Source organism: Mya arenaria, chromosome 2 (assembly GCF_026914265.1).
Source record: "Mya arenaria isolate MELC-2E11 chromosome 2, ASM2691426v1".
NCBI lineage: Eukaryota > Metazoa > Mollusca > Bivalvia > Myida > Myidae > Mya > Mya arenaria.
In genome coordinates, this window is record NC_069123.1 from 52,401,180 (window position 1) to 52,421,952 (window position 20,773).

Genomic DNA, 20,773 nt, shown 5'->3' on the forward strand with positions numbered 1-20,773 from the left:
AAAAGAGCTTCCTTTTCACTCTCTTTGTCATAATGTGTAAATGTTAGATAGGTTCTCATAGATTTTGATAGAACAGCATTCGCAGCTTCCGTTTTAATAAATTCCGCCTATGAAAGTGATTGCATAATTTGAAGTTGATTTTTAATTACTTCTAAAATATTTTTTATAAAATGTAATTCTACACAACTCTTAAATAATGTTTAATATAGAATGTATTTCAAGTAAACGCTTATATTTTGTCCAAAATTAAATCCCAACTTCAACCTATGTAATGATTAAAAAACAACAACTAAATACCTGTTTACTTCATGATATAGATAGGGGATTATTGTTAGTTTCAGTGTAAGATCGCAATAATTATATTTCGCCGAAAGAGTTATATTTCACGTAGCCACGAGTGAAATACTTATTTTTGGTGTAATCCCGGTGAAATAAGTAGCGTTCTTACACATAAATAAACATATTTTTATATTATTTTATGCGTAGAAAGGATATAAAAAGTGACGCTGTTTTAATTGTATCCAAGCCATGTGGGAACTAAAGTCAATTCCGACATGATAACGAGATACAATTTTAAAAAAAAATACCGAAAAAAACGAACAAATATGAAACTGTTTGAAACCGTGAAAAATCAATTTCATTTCACTGGTAAATCTCTATAAACCATCGGAAAGCATATAAAAATACACAGAATTATTTGCTGTCGATGAAATAAAATAATCTATTGCATCAAATATCTACAAAATATTGTTTACAAATTTAAAAAAGTATGAACCAAATAAAGCAATTCAATCGATTTTTTACAGTTAAAAAATTTCATTCCAACAATAAAATACGGATAAAATATTTTATTCAATCTAACAATTACCGGTAACTAATTACAACAGTAATACACAAGCAATGCTGTCTCATGTAATATTAAACATCTATGTGTCTCATACACATAGTTTATCTCTCTTTAAAACGAAATTCATTATTATGACATGCTTTGGTTTATCATTAGAAATAAAAGCAAAACTACTAGCACCCTGCACCTACATGTTTAATATGAACCCTTGCTAGAAGTTCCAATTAAGTTTAGCTTAAAAATATACATAAAGTCACATCGTAATTCATACTGTTTTATGTACGATTGCAATAAAACTTGTTTAAGTTTTTTGTTAAAGACAGAACGGCTCCTTTCAATTGCGAAATACTTTGGCAAAGAGATGACTATAAATTTCGCTGACTTGAAACCATGCCATACTTTACCGCACGCATATTGATTGACATAAGATAACAGCGAACAACGATACCTTTGAGAAAACCCCCAACCTTATAATGCGAAATCGATTAACAGATAACTACAACACTCCACTTTACGATACGTCTATACACACGTCTGTTTTGTCGCTGTAAATACTTACTTTCACATTTATCCTTTATTAAACTCAGATAACATATTTTCTTACAAATCAGTTTCTGTTGCTTTTGTTGCCACTGTTTCTCCAGTAATTATAAAATATATTCCTCTAAAAATATCATTGAAAAAACAACAACAGCATAGCATTATTACAATCTATAAAAAAGATTAGAAACACTTTAATGAAGAACATGTCCACTGAGCTCATCAGAACATACCATTGTCACGTATGTTCTTATCAAGAAGTTTAAGGTACATTTTACGTGTCATTTTCCCTGTGCTAGTTTGCTTTAATTCTTTACCGTATCGTAAAGACCGTGTAACACAAACACCTTCTAATATATCCATCATTTACACAAAATATGTCGCATCCACGCCTTGCAATATTTCATTGCGACAATAAAAGCACTGAAACTTAAATACGATAGCTCCAATTCAATAAGGTAATCACATTTTCATTAATACTAAATTCAACATCACTCGGTCCACTGCATACGCGATACACTCCCTACCTCGCTTGCTTTTCACGTTTTGTTTATATTGGGAATCTAGAAACTGGCGGAGATAAACACGTCCTCGGGGATTTAAATAGCCAACCAATGAAAGCGTGGTATTCGTTCATTCTGATAGACAACATTGTAATAACAATAATTCATGTGTATTGCGGTATGACTTTAGAGAAACACACTGATCAACTGTGTAATTTGCGTTGTGTTCAGCATAAGACGTTGGAATGTGTTACATGGAGCATGTTGTGGAATAAATAGATATTTCAAAATATTTTTAAATTAAATTCTGTGGCAGTTGTATACACGGGATTATGTTAAAACCGCCTAAACAGTGTTTCTAGCGAAACGAAATCATCCAATAAATATAAATAATATAATTTAAAAACAATTATGTAATACTAGTGTTTTGGAGTTTTATAAGAAGTGATTTTTGTAAGAAAAAAAGTGCAAAATGATTCGGATTTATAATAAGATATAGTTTGGAATATATATTTTATAAGGATCCCGACATTGACATACCTGGTAAGGTAATATTCGTAGAACTACAAATTTTTCAACCTAATAAGGAAACATTTAATATCATCATGATCTGTCACCTAATATAAATCTTGAAATGAATAAATGATTTTAATATGATAAATTAAAACGCAAATTCAAATTTATTCTTCTCGTTTAAAATTGTAAACGCGCTGTGTAAAAATCAAATAAAAAAAATGAAATGGATATTGAAATTAATAACAAATTAAAAATAAGAAGTGTTCCAAGTATAAAAAGAAACAAAGTCACACGTGTATAAATATAAATTATGAATATAAATAAACATCTTTATACCATTTATAATCTTAATAATCTAAGACCATAACGAGATTAACTTGAGTTTTCAATTATTTGAGCATTGATGAGTGTATTTTGCGTAATAAACCAGAAGAAAATGTAACGATGATTAAATTTTACTTAGAATCATCATACAATCGAACCAATTCAATTCAACTTAAATAATAACATTATATAATTACAAATATTTCCGGAATTATTTCATTATTTTATTTTCATCACCGCGATTATTAGGCAATGTTTTTAATGAAAATACATTAATAAATATAAAGTTTACATATTTATAATGACCGCTGGAGAAAGTTTTCAGATTATGAGAGAACAAACGGCAAAATCGGTGAATTTGATTTATCGGAATATTAGAAAAAAAAACACGTAAAAAAAAAAGTCATGATAATTTTGACTTTATTAGTTATATTTTTTTATAGTATGTTATTAATTTAATATAGTTTTATTTTATTGTTTATTGCGTTTTCTAGTTTTGCTACATGTTATTCCGATACGCCTATTTATCTCTTAAATTAATTTGGGACGTTTTAAAAAAAATACAATCTTTAGTGGGTTATAGTTCATGGCGTTAATGACTGCAAATAGTTTACTGAATTAGCAAGTTATTATATTGGATAAATCTCGAAATTTCTTTGTTATTTTCGTGAATAAAAGGGCAGAATTGCCACCAAGAACAATATGCAGACTAAAATAAATTATGTATTAAAGTATCTAGAATTGCAATTTATGTTCATGTAGTTAAAACATCAATATAATATTAGCGGCATTATAACACTTGAAAAAACAATAGTCAAATAATGCGCTTTGATATCAAAAATGTTATTGTAAATATAATTCATATTCTGTAATATTGAACGTATGATATACAGAATATTCAAAATGACGAAGAAAGGGTCTGGACATATATATTCAAGTATTGCGTAAAAGTGGCGATTTCAGACATATCTGGCCAATATTTATAAGTTAAAGTGTGTCATCTGTCATTGCATCCGTATGACACAGAATTGTGCAGATTTACTGAATATCTTGCGCATAATATTGTTGTTGTTTTTTGTAATATTGTTGTTGTTTTTTGTTAACGTTAAGAAAACCGCCGGATGATCGGCCTTAAACCAACAACATTTATAACACATTGATCACAGGGTTATTTAGGGTTGTAGTTGATACTTGTTTCAAAAAGGTTCTGCACCCTGTCCATTTTTGCTAGCATCATTCTGTTCTCAGGAAGACCAGCATGTGTACCCTTCTTCCTTCTTATAATAGACTGCTTAAAGATAATCAAATATTTCTTTCATTTAAAAGCTTTAAAACCTAAGACTACGTCAGTTATAAAACACATTTCAAACAACTTCTGTTCTAGTTCATAATAGTTTATAGCCCAATTCAATGTGCCCGTTTCACCATTAGCACCTTGTGCCTTTCCGAAGCATTGTGCCGTGTTTTTTGTTTAAAAACCTGGCTAAAGCCGTAGGAATTGAATTTGTAATAACGGTGCTATAACATACCACGTGTATATGTAAGGATCACTTGCCCAAAACGTCTTAACGACGAATACATGTATGACCATACATAACATGCTCATGATATGTCTTATCTTTGTTAAAAACTTTCAATAAAGTTTTGATGATTTTACGACACGGAATGGAAGCTGAAACCTCATTTTTGGTACGCGGTAATCACGGGATTTCTTAAGGCGTATTCTGGCCTCGGAAGAAGGTGATTTACGCGGTACGCAGAAACTCATTAAGGCAGATAGTTTAAGATTATTAAATCCGCAGGATTCGGGTAAAAATGAAGAAGTATTCAGTACGCAATGGGAAAGGGAGTTACACCCTGACGGTATACGCATCTTTTCTTGCAAATAAATCTACACATTAAGTTGTGTTATATTCAAGCCTATTGTAGCTGAGAACTTAACTCGTAACAGAAAATACAAAAGGCGCAACACTGTGATCAATTATCTAACCGGAACATGCTGAAGATAGTCGCAACTCCTATTGATAACGAAGCTCCCCTGTACGTTTTGTCAAGCAAATAGTGCATACGAGAATGGACATTTTCCATTGGAAAACAGTGTTCTCATATTTTTGTTGAATCCAAGCCCATGGCCAGTGGTCGAGGCGATATTTGCTTGGAAAAGAATGGTGCTATAAGACTATCAAGTAAAAGAGCCATAACTCTGAAACCTGTTGGTTGCTGAGAAATAATCGGACTTAAAGGGTGCAAGAACTCACGGAAGGACAAGGCGGCAACTACGAGTTATCCGCAATTTTATTTCAACAAGACTAAAATAGTATTGCTGCAAATTCCCGAAGATTTCGTATTGTTAAAATTGACCTATTAAAACCTTAATATCTTAATTGGTTTGAACGCAATTTCAACTTTCACTTTTTTATAAGGACAATGTGATCAATTAATCATCAAATATTTTTCGTTCAAAAGTACAATTACACACAAAAATGAAACGTCAAATTGCTATACCTTCTTGTATTGTTTTCCTTCATTCCATATTTGAGACAAAATCTCTTAAAGTGCTCGGAAGATTAGTTGTAGTTAAAACACAATAAGTCATCACTATTTGAAAGAGCAGTACTAAATAAAAAAAAACAACTTGATAAGGTATGAACAATATGTATTTTAATTTAATGTCAAGAAATTATGACGATATAGCTTAATATGCGGAGGAGCGAATTGATTAAAAATACCAATATTATAATAATAATGCAGTAATTTTGTCCAGGCCCCCCCCCCCCTAAAAAAAAGGAAGGAAGACAGAAATACCCGAACAATAGCAACAAAAAGACCGTCATGGACAACCGAATGGACACAAAAGACAGCAAATTGATGCTGAGTAGTGGTTGGTGGTAGTTTCATTTCACTGAAATTAATTGTTCGATTATTTTTATTTGTGTTCTTTATGAGCGCTTGGATCTCTGAGGACATTTAACATTTTGGGTCAAAGAATCTTGAAATTATAAATATTTTTTTTAATTGATATTTTTAGTATTTAAAAATTCCTCCGAGATGTTTATCTTCTTTATTGCGCCAATATATACATTCTTAAAACTCTAAACATATTTGTGTTACGAACTTAACATAACAGCAGCATCAAAGTATACACAACATCAACTTAGGTCTAGCTTTTATCATCACACGTGTATCAAACATAAATGAATTTATCCCTCTATAAACTAAACAAACATGGGCCATATAAGATATCATACTTACTCGGTTCTCAATATAGTGTACGTGTATAATCAATATGTGCAGTAAAATGACAATTATCAGTGCATAATAAATTTAATTCTTATATATATATAATGTAATGCAATGTCGCAAACACCTTGACAAAATATAGTAAAATAAATCGATCCTTTTGCATAAAATTCCTTCAAATAAATTGTCTCCATCACCTACAGTAAGCTTTTGACCTTTGCCCGGGGGACAATTATCAAGCTAAATACATACAGATCTCTTCGGGAAACTGCGTGGAAATGATGGTGCTGGTATTAATTTGAAAGAAACCTTTTTGCCGTAGCCCAATCTCTGACAGTGTTCACGACCATAGATTATTAAAAAAATGTTCCGCATTGGTAACGTTTTGCATTATATTTTTTTCTGTTCATACATTTTAATCCGACCACAAAGGGACAACCCCAGTGAGAAAACTTTTCAACAACTGTCGTAAAGTTGTACTTCCAAGAAATGATCAAAACACTTTGTAATTCGAACAAACCGTTGTTTTTTGTCTTTCTTGCCATTTTAAAATTGTTTCACTGTGGTGGCTTTCGTTTTAATACAGTACTGTAGAGTTGTCTAGGGGCAGTGTAAAACTATTTAAGAAATAATAAATAAGACCGAATTCAAATTAATTTTCTGTCAGCAGTCGTTTTTTTATTACATGGAAAGGCTTTGCTTCGAACAAGTCATTTAATACCAATTCAGAATACCAATTTAACTATTTTGTCACGGTGCAAAATGCGCACCCTAAAATATGAGCTTGTATTTTTTTCTTGAGTATCTCAATAGAAAATGTCTTTCCTCCTATTTTATCAAACATTTATATAATGTTCTTCGTGAATTATACATTTTTTAGCCTTACACTTTGTTAAGTACTGAAAGGAACCCCACAGTAACCTCACAGTGGAAAAGTTATTTGTTTCATTGCATTCAATGTTTTAAGTGTGTGTTTGGGTTGTGGGAGTGTTTCTTATAGTTGATATATTTTGCTAGTTGATATATTTTGCTATGGCGGGTGACAATATATTTATGAAGGGTTCAGTCTATCTACTTTAGTGTTTTATACTTTAATAAACAATTAAAGATAGTTATGCGCGCAGTATTAAATACACAATAATTGATGCAAAACAAAACTTAATTAGAGAAAAACGTCATATACAACAAACATTACATGGATATCAAAATATCATAAGTATATGTTGCGATAACTGCCGTTTAACGGTCAGGGAAAACTGTGTAATATGTTTCCACAGTGAACACTTAAGTCATTCATCAAATAAGGTTTACTAGGAACGTGAGCTTTTTTTAGATTTTTTTTTCCAATAAAAAAGATTGTTCAAATAAATTTGAATCTTGATTATAAAATTTAGTTAACGATTCACTTCATCCAAAATAGTTGAAATGCAATGGACATGAATTTGATGTAACCAGAAATTGTAGATATACAAACAAGGGATGCTCATTTAAAAAAGAAGAAGATAATTCACGATTTCTGTCAGTGTCAGTATCGGTTTGTATATAAATGAATATATATGTGTTTCGAAATAAACTTATGACTGAGATCATTTGTCGTACAGATTTATAATTATCTTGTAAATAATGGAGAAAGCTAAAAGGCGAAAAGTGAGAAAATCAGCTTCAAATACAATGTCAAACTGTTATTTTTACTAAAATCCATCAGGATGTCTTATAGGCCAAGTCTAAAATATAATACGCAGAATGAAAAAAACAGTACGAAATTTAAACGCCGCTGAAGTCCAAATAAACATTTCAAAAGAAAAGTTTTATTTTTGATATTGAATTTGAAATATTGGTAAAAATATTTTAATTCATACGAGATATCAGATCGCATGACGCCTATCCTAGTAAACCTTGACAGAGAACACTAAAATAGCGCATGCACATAATATTAAAACGTATATATTAATGTACCATGCAAATTCAATCACAGATACACAAACTTTACTTTGCAATTGTAACACATCGAGATGTTACTTGTCTTTTATATATTAATCATTTTGAGATCGTCTATTTGACAAATATCAATTGTCCGATGACGTTTATTAAGCTAGTTTATATCAGCAATATTTTAGTCAAATAATGTATTATAAAGTTTTTATTAAGCGATGATAACTTGTTCAGTTATATATACTTGTGCAGTTTGAAATACCATTTGACAATGGGATTAAATACACACCAAAATAAAATGACATTTTACGAGATTTTCATTTTCTGTTTAACTCGTATGTTTATATTTTATAATAATTACCAGTCTTTATGTCATAAATATAAATATATAATAATAATTTATATAAGTAGTTATATATGAAAATAACACATCTAAAAGCGATTTAAACGATTTGCTTACTAATATATAAACAAGTTAACTTCTCCGGTAGGATGTTTTCCTTATTAAACAATTATATCGAAATAATATTAATAATACAACATAAATTTCTGGACGAAGCCCAGTGGCCATGAGTTTAACAAAGTTCCTGTATGCTTACTTGAAATGTTTAATCACTATAGATATAAATCATATGACAAAGCTAAACACCAGATGGTGTTTTTTTTTTAATATTGACAATAGATGATACAAATAGTATTGTTGAGGTCATGAAATAGCTGCCGTTTATTTTATTTTTGAATTTAACGATTACCGAAGCAGTACATATATTGCTTTCAGATAAATAATAATATTCATCTAATTTTGAAGAATTTTGATGTTGAAACAAACACTCTATGAGTGATACATGTATATGGTCAGCTTGATGAAGGCCATGAGCTAACATGCATATCTTGTAAGACAGAATCCCTCATACAGTTTCTCTTTAATATAATTTTGTAACGACATTTGTTTTTTTAAGACACAACTGTTTTTTTATCAATAAGATATGAAATATGTTGCCTCCGAAACAGTCCTTCAATCAAAGCGAATGAATGTTTCCGCCAAGACTTTAAACAAACCGAGTGGTGTAGCATTTCCTACGATATTTAAATCACATAGAACAAACGATTGATATAAGGTCGCTTTAATGACCATGCCTGGGAGACACGAATGCCCAGGCCATTAATGGGCGTCAGTTAGCTTTTCGTCCTTTAAATTAGACGATTTCGAGACAAGTTTGTTATAAGGACATACATCATAGACTTCTTTTGAAAACATATCATTATAATACATTCGAATAATGAGGTTTTTCGTAGCATGCCACTGCAACATTAATACATAGAAGTAATGGTTTTTCATCGGCTTTAAAGAGTTCTAAATTCTACTGAGAGTTGATAAATGCATGGTGATAAGAAAATGCGCCAGTACTTATTTTGATAAATTATATGAATAATTATCTATATACATAAGGGGTTATTATCATAGGTAACAAATAAAACACTCCCAATACTGTGGCTGTACTTGACATATCTATATTTATTTTCATTGAAACACAACATAAGAAAACACACAATTTGTACTAGAAACGTGTAGAGGTATAGACACTCACATTGGAAATTGCGCCCTGTCACCGTTGGTATGGTGCATTTGATATGTTCAAGTACTCATTAAATCAAAAACGATTTTAAAGTGGCATTTCGGAAATTCTTTTTTTTAACAAATTACTTCAACTAATCACAATTTATTACAGCAATTAGAAAAACACAGTTTAGTGAAAACGACCTCATACTGTTTCGGCATACACGTATGCACGTATTGTATACCGAAAGCAAACAACAGTGCACAAGCATGCCTGATATGAATTGTGTGTTCCGTTCATGATTATTACAAGTCCAATTAGGAGAATAATATTAGAAATTTATAAGGACACCTTAGAAACTTATTTTAACGGAACTCCAATTGTATTCAGCAAATGAGTCGAAGAAATTAAAAGAAATTGGTATGCTGTGAAAAAGCAAAACGCCCCTATTGGGTAAAGCAATTGCATCGAAAGTGTTAAAGCCTGTCGGCAAGCAGATTTTTAAAGAAAGTGTATGCGTTTAATTACAGCTCGAAAAAAATCAGATACTTCCATCGGGTTTGAAAAGACCTCCCATGTCATCATACTTTTCATAAATTACAGTCGACCTGGATGTATGCTTAGATTGTGTAGAGTTGGATAATACATTAAATGTCGGAATGATTATACACTGACAGTGATGAATGGCTCTGTGGGTATACAACCGTCGATGCGTTTTTGGATCATGTGGAATATTTGTGCAATGGGTTTAACAGTTTGATGACTTTAACGAACACAGCCTTCAAGATTCTCTACACATATGTATTATAACTTTTAAGCATTACATAATATTTCGAATGCGTGGTCATGATATCGTTCAACATTTTTAAGTTTTTGAGACAAAAGAAAAAACGCACTTCTTTAATTATTTGCTATATTTTCTCGACGTATTTGATATTTGTTTTAAGAAAAACTATTTTGAGGATATAAAGGTGAGACAACTAGCAATTTCTAACTTCTTTTTTACATGAAAGCAATTGTTTAGACATGTTCTGCAATATGTTCAACATACAATACTAATTGCATTAAATTCTTCCATACAGTGTCATCTTTTACGTTTTACAATAAGCACATAGTTCGTGTCCTATACACAAAAAAAAACTTTGAGAAACTTGCGATTGTGTTTTTTTCCCTAAAATCGTATTTTATTTTCTTATATGCTCACAAATGTTATGGTAAGCGCTATTTATTTGGAATATGTTATTGTAACAGCATACTATTACTGTGTATTCCATAATTTTGATAAAGTATAAAATGTTCAACAAAACTTCAAAACACAAATAATATCATTCTGACGTTAATGGCAATGTTTTTCGGGTGTGTTTTTTTCTCTTAACTCAGAAATGGCTATATCTTTATAGCATAGCAGCACAACAGAGGATAACTGAGTGACAGAATAAATATATTTATATATGTACATGTTTGACAAAGTGTATTCTGTATATTGTAGTATTGTTATAATTTCTAATTGGCTATGAATTAAAAAGTTAGATCTTGCGCAATTATAAAAAATATATACGCATTGCGGTTGAATGTATATAAAAAATCGTTTTAAATTGATAACGATACCGATTCGAAAGAAAGAAGTCATTACACTTATCATCTATTCAAGGCTTCTCTTGGCATTTATGATAATATAGATTTCGTTGAAATTTAATTCTGTGTTAAGATACACCCATTTGGTGCCTCGTCATTTAAAATATAAAATATATACGTAATTCTGGATCAACCCTACTCGTATACAATATAACTCAACATGCAAAATGTTGAAACTCTTCTTTTTTCATGTTACAAATTTTCGTTTGAAATGATAAATTTGCTATGTAAAACCATTTTTGGAAATTAATTCCACTCAATACACATTGACACATCTAATATTGCTAATGCACAAAGGAGTCGAGTTTCAGATTGCTAATTAATAATGGCAAGGAAAGACATACTGGCGACAAATTATAAATTCTCTGAATATTAGCATCAAAACTAAAATATTTATGACATGTTCGTCTGAACAAGCATTTGGCAATCGACATGAAAATACATTGTCATTTGCCATAAGGCATCGTGTTGGACATGGTACACACTTTCAAAACCATACAAGCTTGCAAAAATTAGTTAGTTAAAAGGAAACATTTATACCGTTTTGCATTTCGGTTAACCCTATCATATAGAACGAGTAATGAAATGATAACACAAGTAATGGTAATTACTAATATCTAATTTAAAATATATTTTTAATTAAATATACAAACATATTGGCTTATATAAATGTATTGTGACAACTGAAAACAAAATGGCATAAATATAGAAATGTATTATTAAAAATTAGCCTTTGACCAATCACCTACATTCACGGAAACTATTAAACTTCATCCAAAACTCTTTGACATCAGAGTTACTTTCATTGCTTTAAGGATTCTTTTACAGGAGAAAATTATACCTTTATTATGCAGTATGTGTTTATCAATCCGATAAACATTAGTTTTATCTCCACGGATGCATGAAGCCCCTATTCATCTGAGTAGAAACAGGAATTTTTCAGTTTTCTTTCTGTTATTTAGTTTCCTAACGTTTCGAGCGTTGTAAACAGCGTCGGTTATTTAAAAGTGCGCCTTAAGTAGATTTAAGTTTTCTGAAAGCTAATTTTATTACAGATCTGGCGTGTTAATTATGGCGCCACGTGTTCGCCACAGAATGACGTTTTGGAAAGTTAAAGACGTAAAAGCGACCAGTTGGTACCCGTCTGTGTGTCTAGTGTAATGGAGGGACGTATTGAACTGAGCGCTCTGGAACGTACGCGGCTGCTCAGTTCAATGTCATCCGGCTCCCTCGGGCCTATCGGCACTCCTTCAACATACTCGGCGTCCGAATCACTGGCTCAACTACGCAGCGGTCAAGACAGAGCGCGGGCAGGCTCTCCAACAAATCTCCATGACTATCAGAACCGCTACCTACCAACATCCGGCCTACACCCAGCAAGTAAGTTATTTGACTTTGCTTAATATATAATTTTGTTTAAAACTATTTTAGTTTGATATCTTCAAGTCTGAAATACGATTAAAAGGCTTGAATATTGCACACCATGGCAGCCGGACCTGCTTTATAATTATCGCTCATCCTTAATAAATCATCAACGTAATAAACTTCCTGTTATTACATTGTAACTTCTAATAATTCATGTCTTTGAAACAGCTTTTTTTTTTAAATATTTTGAATATATTTTTTTTAGCTTGAAATAAGTATTTGACCTCTTAAGGCATTACCACTTGGCACTAATGAAAAAATATGAACTAAATTAAGATTATAATATATATAATGATACAAATGTATTGAGGGAAAATCTGAAATGGTACAACAAAAGGAATTGTTACTTCAAAATATTTGATCAAACTTGAAAATTCCCATGTTATTCTATAAAACATTGTGGTATATTTAACACATAATATATTTGCGCGAAAACATTTTATACAAAATGAAAACATAATGCACCTGCAACACCATGAACCTGATTGTATGTGATTCAACTCTAAAACATTTATTACTTTTTTACACATATAAAAAAAACTCTGCTGATGCATCAAAAGTGCTTTGGTAAATGAGTATAAATTTCTAAAACAGTTATGACTGATTATATGTTTGAAACATAGCGGTATTCAGTAGATATACGAGATATTATATATACTTGATTGTCCTTTATTACTGGAGAGTAGAAGTGCGCATACTTAAAGATATATGCTTCGACGAAGTTTAATACAATAAAATCTAAGTTCTATTAAATAAGGCAGCGGTAGCTACAAAACGTTGTTCAATCAAAGTTAAGTCAGAGAAGAGAAATACTTTACAGCGAAATATATAGTCGCCTTCCGCCATTTTCAAACATAATGCTTCCGTTATATTTGAAATCGTTTACTTTTTAACGAGTTTTAAAGTTTTAAGAGATCTGAAGAAATAATATGCAACCGTAAGCACATATCTGTCCGTCAAGTACGACATGCAAGAAAAGGAACAAAGTCGGACAGTACATCCAACAGTGGAGACCATTAAACTGTTTAAAGTAGCATATAGCGGTTGTTTGATTTTGTTAGAAACTATCTAATATATCTTCGAAAATGTTTAGACGACACTCGACCGACGCAATATTTCCCCATGGACCGAAAGGGTTACAATCTGTGCAAAAATGAAAATGGGTGTTTCCGTGGCAATTGAGTCAAATAAATGTTTTATTGATTCAACCCAAAGATTAATACTGTGATAAAAAACATTTAAGGATTTAACATTGATGCACATTCAGAGCACAAAAGGAAGCCGATGTACATAAAAAGCATCAAATTAAGCTTATACGAGGAAACATGTAAATGTGAACAAGGGTTGCCGTTGTTTAGGGAACAACGCATGTAAATGTGAGCAAGCGTTGCCGTTGTTTAAGAAACAACGCATGTAAATGTGAGCAAGGGTTGCCGTTGTTTAGGGAACAACGCATGTAAATGTGAGCAAGGGCTGCCGTTGTTTAGGGAACAACGCATGTAAATGTGAGCAAGGGTTGCCGTTGTTTGGGGAACAACGCATGTAAACGTGAGCAAGGGTTGCCGTTGTTTAGGGAACAACGCATGTAAATGTGAGCAAGGGCTGCCGGCTGCCAAACATAATACGGACAACCACTTGATTAACAAATCCAACGATGAATTTAAAGCACATTTCATACCTTTTTATGAAATTGACAAAAAATAATTTCCCAAATTTTGTGTCTATCTACAGAATTACAACTACATCTGACAGTGTCATCAAACAGGCTGGCTACCAGTTGCGATATATAAACTTGCTCCAACTACGTTATAATTTAGTTTCTTCTTTTTGGGGGTGATTCTTGAATATCGATTGACAGAGTTGCGCTTAGAAAACCGATCGTCCCGTGCTAAGGGGCGTTGACAGTGTTGCACTGGCGGCAGAACTTATCGTATAGTCTCAATCACCAGGACAGACATTTTCATACGTTTGTTGTTGTTTGTTTGTTCCCTTACAGGATGTATGTGATAATATTGCATGGTTGATAGAACACAGGTGTCCGAGTACAGATAAAACAGGGAAACTAAAAAGACATTTTGAAGACATTTAAGATTCATGAAGAATAAAAATTTGAATTAAATATACTCTGATTTTCAAGTTCGTCGTAGTGGAAAATGCTGTGCTATATACTGACGCACAAATTCCAAAGTTGGAGAAATAGTTTTAAGGGATCAACCAAATGTCTTAATTCTCCAGTTTGGCACTTTAACATTTAATGATATCGTAAAAAAGGGGGGCCTGTACATGCGTCAGATTAAAAAAATAAAAGTAAAATGCGCACGTCTTGGCATGAATATCACGCTCCCTGATCAGCCGACCTAGGTCAACTGCGCTGACGTCCCGGTGACGTTCATCTCATGGGAGCCAGAGAATTGTTCAATATTCAGTTCGCGTGTTTTTATATCGCATTTGCAGGCAGTAAATATAAAAGTGTTTTCCCCAACATTAACTAATAACGAAGTTTTGATATGTGTGTGTAATGTTTGTTGTGCTGTGGTATATGTTTCTCGTTTAGTGTCTGCTTGGCCATTATCCTCGGGTTTTGGTTAAAGTTTAGGCTACAGGATTTGTCGCTGTAGCTTCCCTCGTTTTATTATGAAAAAAGTAACGTGTTTATGATTGTCTGATGTCACAGACACCGTGTGTTTGACGTGATTTGTTCACTGTATGATTCAACGATCACTGACGCACAATTAACTACGACACCACATCGTATCAGCCCTTGTGCGTGTTCAGTAACTGTCGGTACGTGTATAACGTCGTTGCAAGAGTGTTCCCAAATACTTCATCATTTCGCAAGTAATTGTTACTTTGCGATGGCAATCTAAATCAGAGGGATAAATTCAATTTAACCCGACTTAAAAAGTTAGTTTTAAAATTCATTTTTAAACTGGGGAGTCGAGCTCGAAGAAAATTATTTTTATGTTATACATTATATAACTTATAAATACCGATATGTTTGCCTGGATGTTTTGAGTTTCCTGGCAACATTTCAAACTATTTGTTTCTCTTTTTGAATATGTCGATTAGTATGAGTACTCTTTATTTTCATATATTTCAGAAGAAGAAAAACACCATTTGTATGCCTTTCACTTGCATTACTGTTAAATTATGTAAATGCATGTTATATTTATAAATCAATGAAAATGGTAAACAACGAGAACATGAATTATTGGTGTTGTATTTACCATACAACTTGACTTAAGGATACACTAACAAATAAATAAAAAAAGAAAGATAAAAAGAAATATAAATACTCGCTGTTCATGTATTTCCCAGTCGACTGAAATAATAATTCATCATAAATCATATATTGCGAAAACATACTGAACGTGTCTTGCTACGAGACTTAATAAAAATTAATAATGCATTCGCGCAATCAGAATGGTCGATCATTATAACTCTGGAAACTATAGGGACAAGCCTAGTAGCCGTAAATTTAACCAAGATCCTGTTTTAAAGTCACACTGGTCAAGGTCACACAGACACCAACCGAGGGAGGCACAACGTCATAAAAACAACATAGTGGTTATAGTTCGCTATACGATCATCCTATGGCGCTAGGTACCACGAGTGAGTATCATGTGTCATAGTTTTTACTACGCTTTCTAGCTCATGGGTCACGGTTGTAGCAGCAACGTACAAAACATGTTATTTGCTTTCGTAGGGTCGTCGTGGTTAACCGTACAGGCAGCTTAATCGTAGATTATCGTGTATTGCCGGGACATGTCAAAAATAAATGTCGTATTAGCGCCGGAGTCGCAATTAAACCGTAGATACTGTTCTAACGAAGGACTTCGAATGCGTAAAAGATGACTACGAATTGTTAGATCGACGCAAGAACTGTTTAAGTACGGTTTGGAAATCTCGCAGCCCGTTTTTTTTTAAAGAGTCGCAATCCTTCCTGACTTACACCTCCGTACACTTTTTAAAGATGTAGAAGCCATCTATTATGTGTCGATTTGTAAATCAACGCTTTTATGGCCAAAATCGTGACAGTGATAGCTTTGGTTATACCAAATCGAAATATTTACACCTCAATTTCCATTCCTTAAATGAACTGCCTTTCGGCAATTGCTAAAATTTAAGGAATGAATTGCGGGGTTGGTGTCATTATCGGGGTATGAAAGCAATTGGGCTGGTCTAAGTGTGTGGAGTCCGCGTACTTTGATCCCCAAATGCGTTCATATCCCCGATAATGACATCAACCCCGCATTTCATTCCTTAAATTTAGACCAAAAGTTCATTATTTTATTCAAGAAACGTTAAAAAAATACTTCATTTCATTTCAGATTACCTTTCAGTATTCCTTTCTTACCCATTCTGTAAATAGGACGGCTCGACTGTTACCGGAAACATTTTTTTTAAATGACGTCACAATAACGCGGGAAAAGATCAACCAATTGAAATCGCTTTTAAACATAAAATTGAAACACTTTTGGCAACAAAAGGTTTAAAATTTAATAACTTATCACTTTCTAAAATGTTGATTTATATTTTACGGGACCTGCTGACACAATACAAACAATAACAAGAACAATAGTTTTCATGTATATTGTTATGCGATGAATTGCGATCCGAAGATATTGATGAACGCAATTGCCAAAAGGCAGTTCATTTAAGGAATGGAAGTTGAGGTGTAAATATTTTCCGATGAACGCAAAATCTCGGATATGTTTGGATCATCGCATAACAATATGTATATATTGTTATTGTTTGTATTGTGTCAGCAGGCTCCAAAAAACTTAAATCAGCAATTGAGAAAGTGTTAATTTTTTTATATGTTAAGTGTATTGTTGTCATTAGTGTTTCAATTTTACGTTTAAAAGTCATTTCAAGTGGTTGATCTTTTCCCGCGTCATTGTGACGTAAATTGATAAACAATTTTCAGTTACGGTCGGGTCGTTCTATCAACATAATGGGTGGGAAAGAATTACTGTAAGGGTTTCTGAAACAAAATGGGGTATTTTTTCAACAATTCTGAAATGAAATAATGAACTATTGGTGTCAATATAAGTAATGTGTTGCGGGGTTGATGTCATTATCGGGAATAGAAACGCAGTTGGGCTGGTTCAAGTATGCGTTGAGTCCTTTAACCCCGCAATTCATTCCTTAAATATTTACGTATTTGACGTTAGGAATATTTTGCTTATTATGAGAATATGTTTAACCTTTACAGCATCGAACAATTGTGCTATGACCACCACAGTCTGTAATAATACAACCCACCTTATTCTGATTAAAACACGTTCTGCACTAAATCTCTCGACAAATACATTACTATATCCATTGCCCTTGGTTAATTAAACCTACCGGCATGCACTACATTTGGAAATGAACTTTCGTAGATTGTTGGCTACTGAGCTTGTCCCTGTAGTTACCATTATATTAATTTAAAAAGTTTCCTTATTGTCAATCCGAATCCATGCGCGTGTCAAAAGACGAATATTGGCGAAAAGGTTCTGTTTGTTTCGCACTTGTTTTTCGTATCTATCTACCCTTTTTGAATGTTTGAATATAGTTACTCGTATAATTAAGTTTTACTATCAAGATTGACATTCAATTGTTTCTTCAAATTTGTATTGTGTTATTAGTAATACAGCTCATTAGTTTCAATATCATTTGCATGAAAAACAGCGTTCAATTATGTCGCTTGCGTAGCATAGTAGACATACAGGCAGTCATGGTATCCGATGGCGTCGTCGTCCAGGGCGTCGCCCTCTTATTTCTGCTCATTTTCATGTGTTGTCTTATATTTTGCAAACGGGTTACAATGCTTATTGTTATAATATCCCGACTGAGTTTCGAAAGCAGCCAGATCGCACTATTACCTCCAGAGTCATGGTCCCTGGAGTGAACAAATTCACTTCGCTCACTAACGTAAACAGTTTGTATCCGCCAATATCCACTATTTTGCTTTCACAGTTTTTGGGCATACTACCTCGATAAAGTCCACTTAAATAGACAGAAAGCAACATTATGGGCATAGTACCTCGATAAAGTCCACTAATAGCCAGAAAGCATCATTATGGGCATACTACCTCGATAAAGTCCACTTAATAGTCAGAAAGCAACATTAAGGGCATACTACCCCGTTTGAGTCCACTCAACAGCCAGATGTCTCCATTATCACTGCCAAATTTTGCCTCAATTCACGTTGACCGCTCTCATGCTTGAGCATTTGTTATCGAATTGAGTTACACTCGTTTTTGGACCACTAAACAAACTCCTTAAGTGTATTGACCGATTCACACGCGAAATAAAATTTATTTCTAGTGTTTCACGACCCCAAACAACACCATACTTATACGGGATGAAAGTTCCACTTGAGTACTTATTATTAAAGCTGCACTCTCACAGATTGAACGTTTTGACAACTTTTTTTAAGTTTTTTTTATCTTGGAACGATCGAGCCAATTTTTGCGAAAATCCATGGAAACCAGTCATAAAAGACTGCTGACAAAATATTAGATCGCAGGTTTTCATATTTCATTTCAAAAACCGATGTTTTGTGCATTTTTCTTAAACCGTTAGTAACAGTTTAAGCCATAAAAAAATAATTTTTGATCAGAAATATAAAAATCTACGATCTGATTTTTTGTCTGCAATCTTATATCATTGGTTTGCAGATATTTAAGCTAAAATTGGCTCATTCCAAGACGAAAAATAAAAAGTTGTAAAAACGGTAAATTTGTGAGAGTGCAGCTTTAAGAAAAATAAAATTGGTCGAGGGTAGCCACTACGTATTCGATTAAGTAACGCAAGCTCTCGTAGGACTCTGAGCTAACAATGCGATGATAATTAAATCAACCAAAAAGACCAAGTAGAAAGTAGCCAATGGTCTAATATAGTTTAACCAATCTTTGATTCATGTGTTAATAAAAAGAGAAAGAAGAAAAACACATGTAACGCTCTAACTTTTACCAAACTTAACTCGAGTTATCACAGCCGTGATGAGTACCCCCAGGACGCCACCTGGACACAGGAATGCTTAAATGACGAGTTGTGTTATTAACGTGTGAAATGGGAAACTGCAGGTGTACGGCAGCCCATGCTAACAAACATTCCTTTGAGGTTTTGTGAGTGTAGGTGCTATACTATGGTGCTACATACGACACAAGATCTTATTATCAGTCAAGTTAGACTAAGTGAAATGTGACATAAAAATGACAGGTGCACAGCAGCCCGTGCTGAAAAACACATACGATTTTGGGACGGGACAGGACGCGACGAACACGAAGTTCTCCTATAGATATAATAATGATGTGTATAGCTTACCCGATTGCAACATCAGGTTCAAGGGCATTGAAGTGTCTAACTATTACCATCGCTACATATATTACATTTTACTTTTGAACTTATTTCATCAAGATCAATAGTAAAACATATCATTTTAGTAAGCATGTCCTACTCATAATTATTTTTTTTATCAATCATTTCCATTTCAAAGAGTGGGCGCTCCTAGCAGGCGACATATTCAATTTTTAATTTAACGTTTTTACAGTTTATAAAAAGCACAATAGCTTAAGTAATTTATAAACTGTAAACGAATGTTTTATTTTGTACTCTTAAAATTCAATAATGATTATGCAATTAGTGTTAAACTTTTTATTACAACCTGAGTAGCTACAAAAATAACTCCCAGACAAATTATGAAATAAAAATGCAATAAGGTCTTTAAAACAATCACGTTTAAAATCAATATTTTGTGCAAAAACAAAAATTGAATACGATATATACCATTTCATACCAAATAGCATGGTGTACATTCTTTTAAATCATTAACAAAATATTAAAAACACAGCCGTGCTTTGATATTTTTGGGAAGGACTGTGTACACGAAATTCATTCCGTTTATGTAAATTTCGTGATTTATAATCTTAGTTTGATTACATTATACGAGCTGTGAGAATGTTAATGCCTGCCCCCCCCCCCCCCCCACCTCCCATGTATTACAAAAGAGTATAACACTGACTACAATATTAAGCGGTTACATCGTCCAGAAACGGGGGTTCAGTTGTTCAAAACGTTGAAGTAGAACAAGAGCTGTAATATAAAATACTCACTGTTCAAGACCCCGTCCACATTGTAGTAAATGTGTAGTTATAATCAACAATTAAGTGATACTCGCATAATCAGGCAGACAACGATTTCAACACGAAATACTTTGACTCGACATTGACTATTTTCTTTGAATACAAACGAAATATATT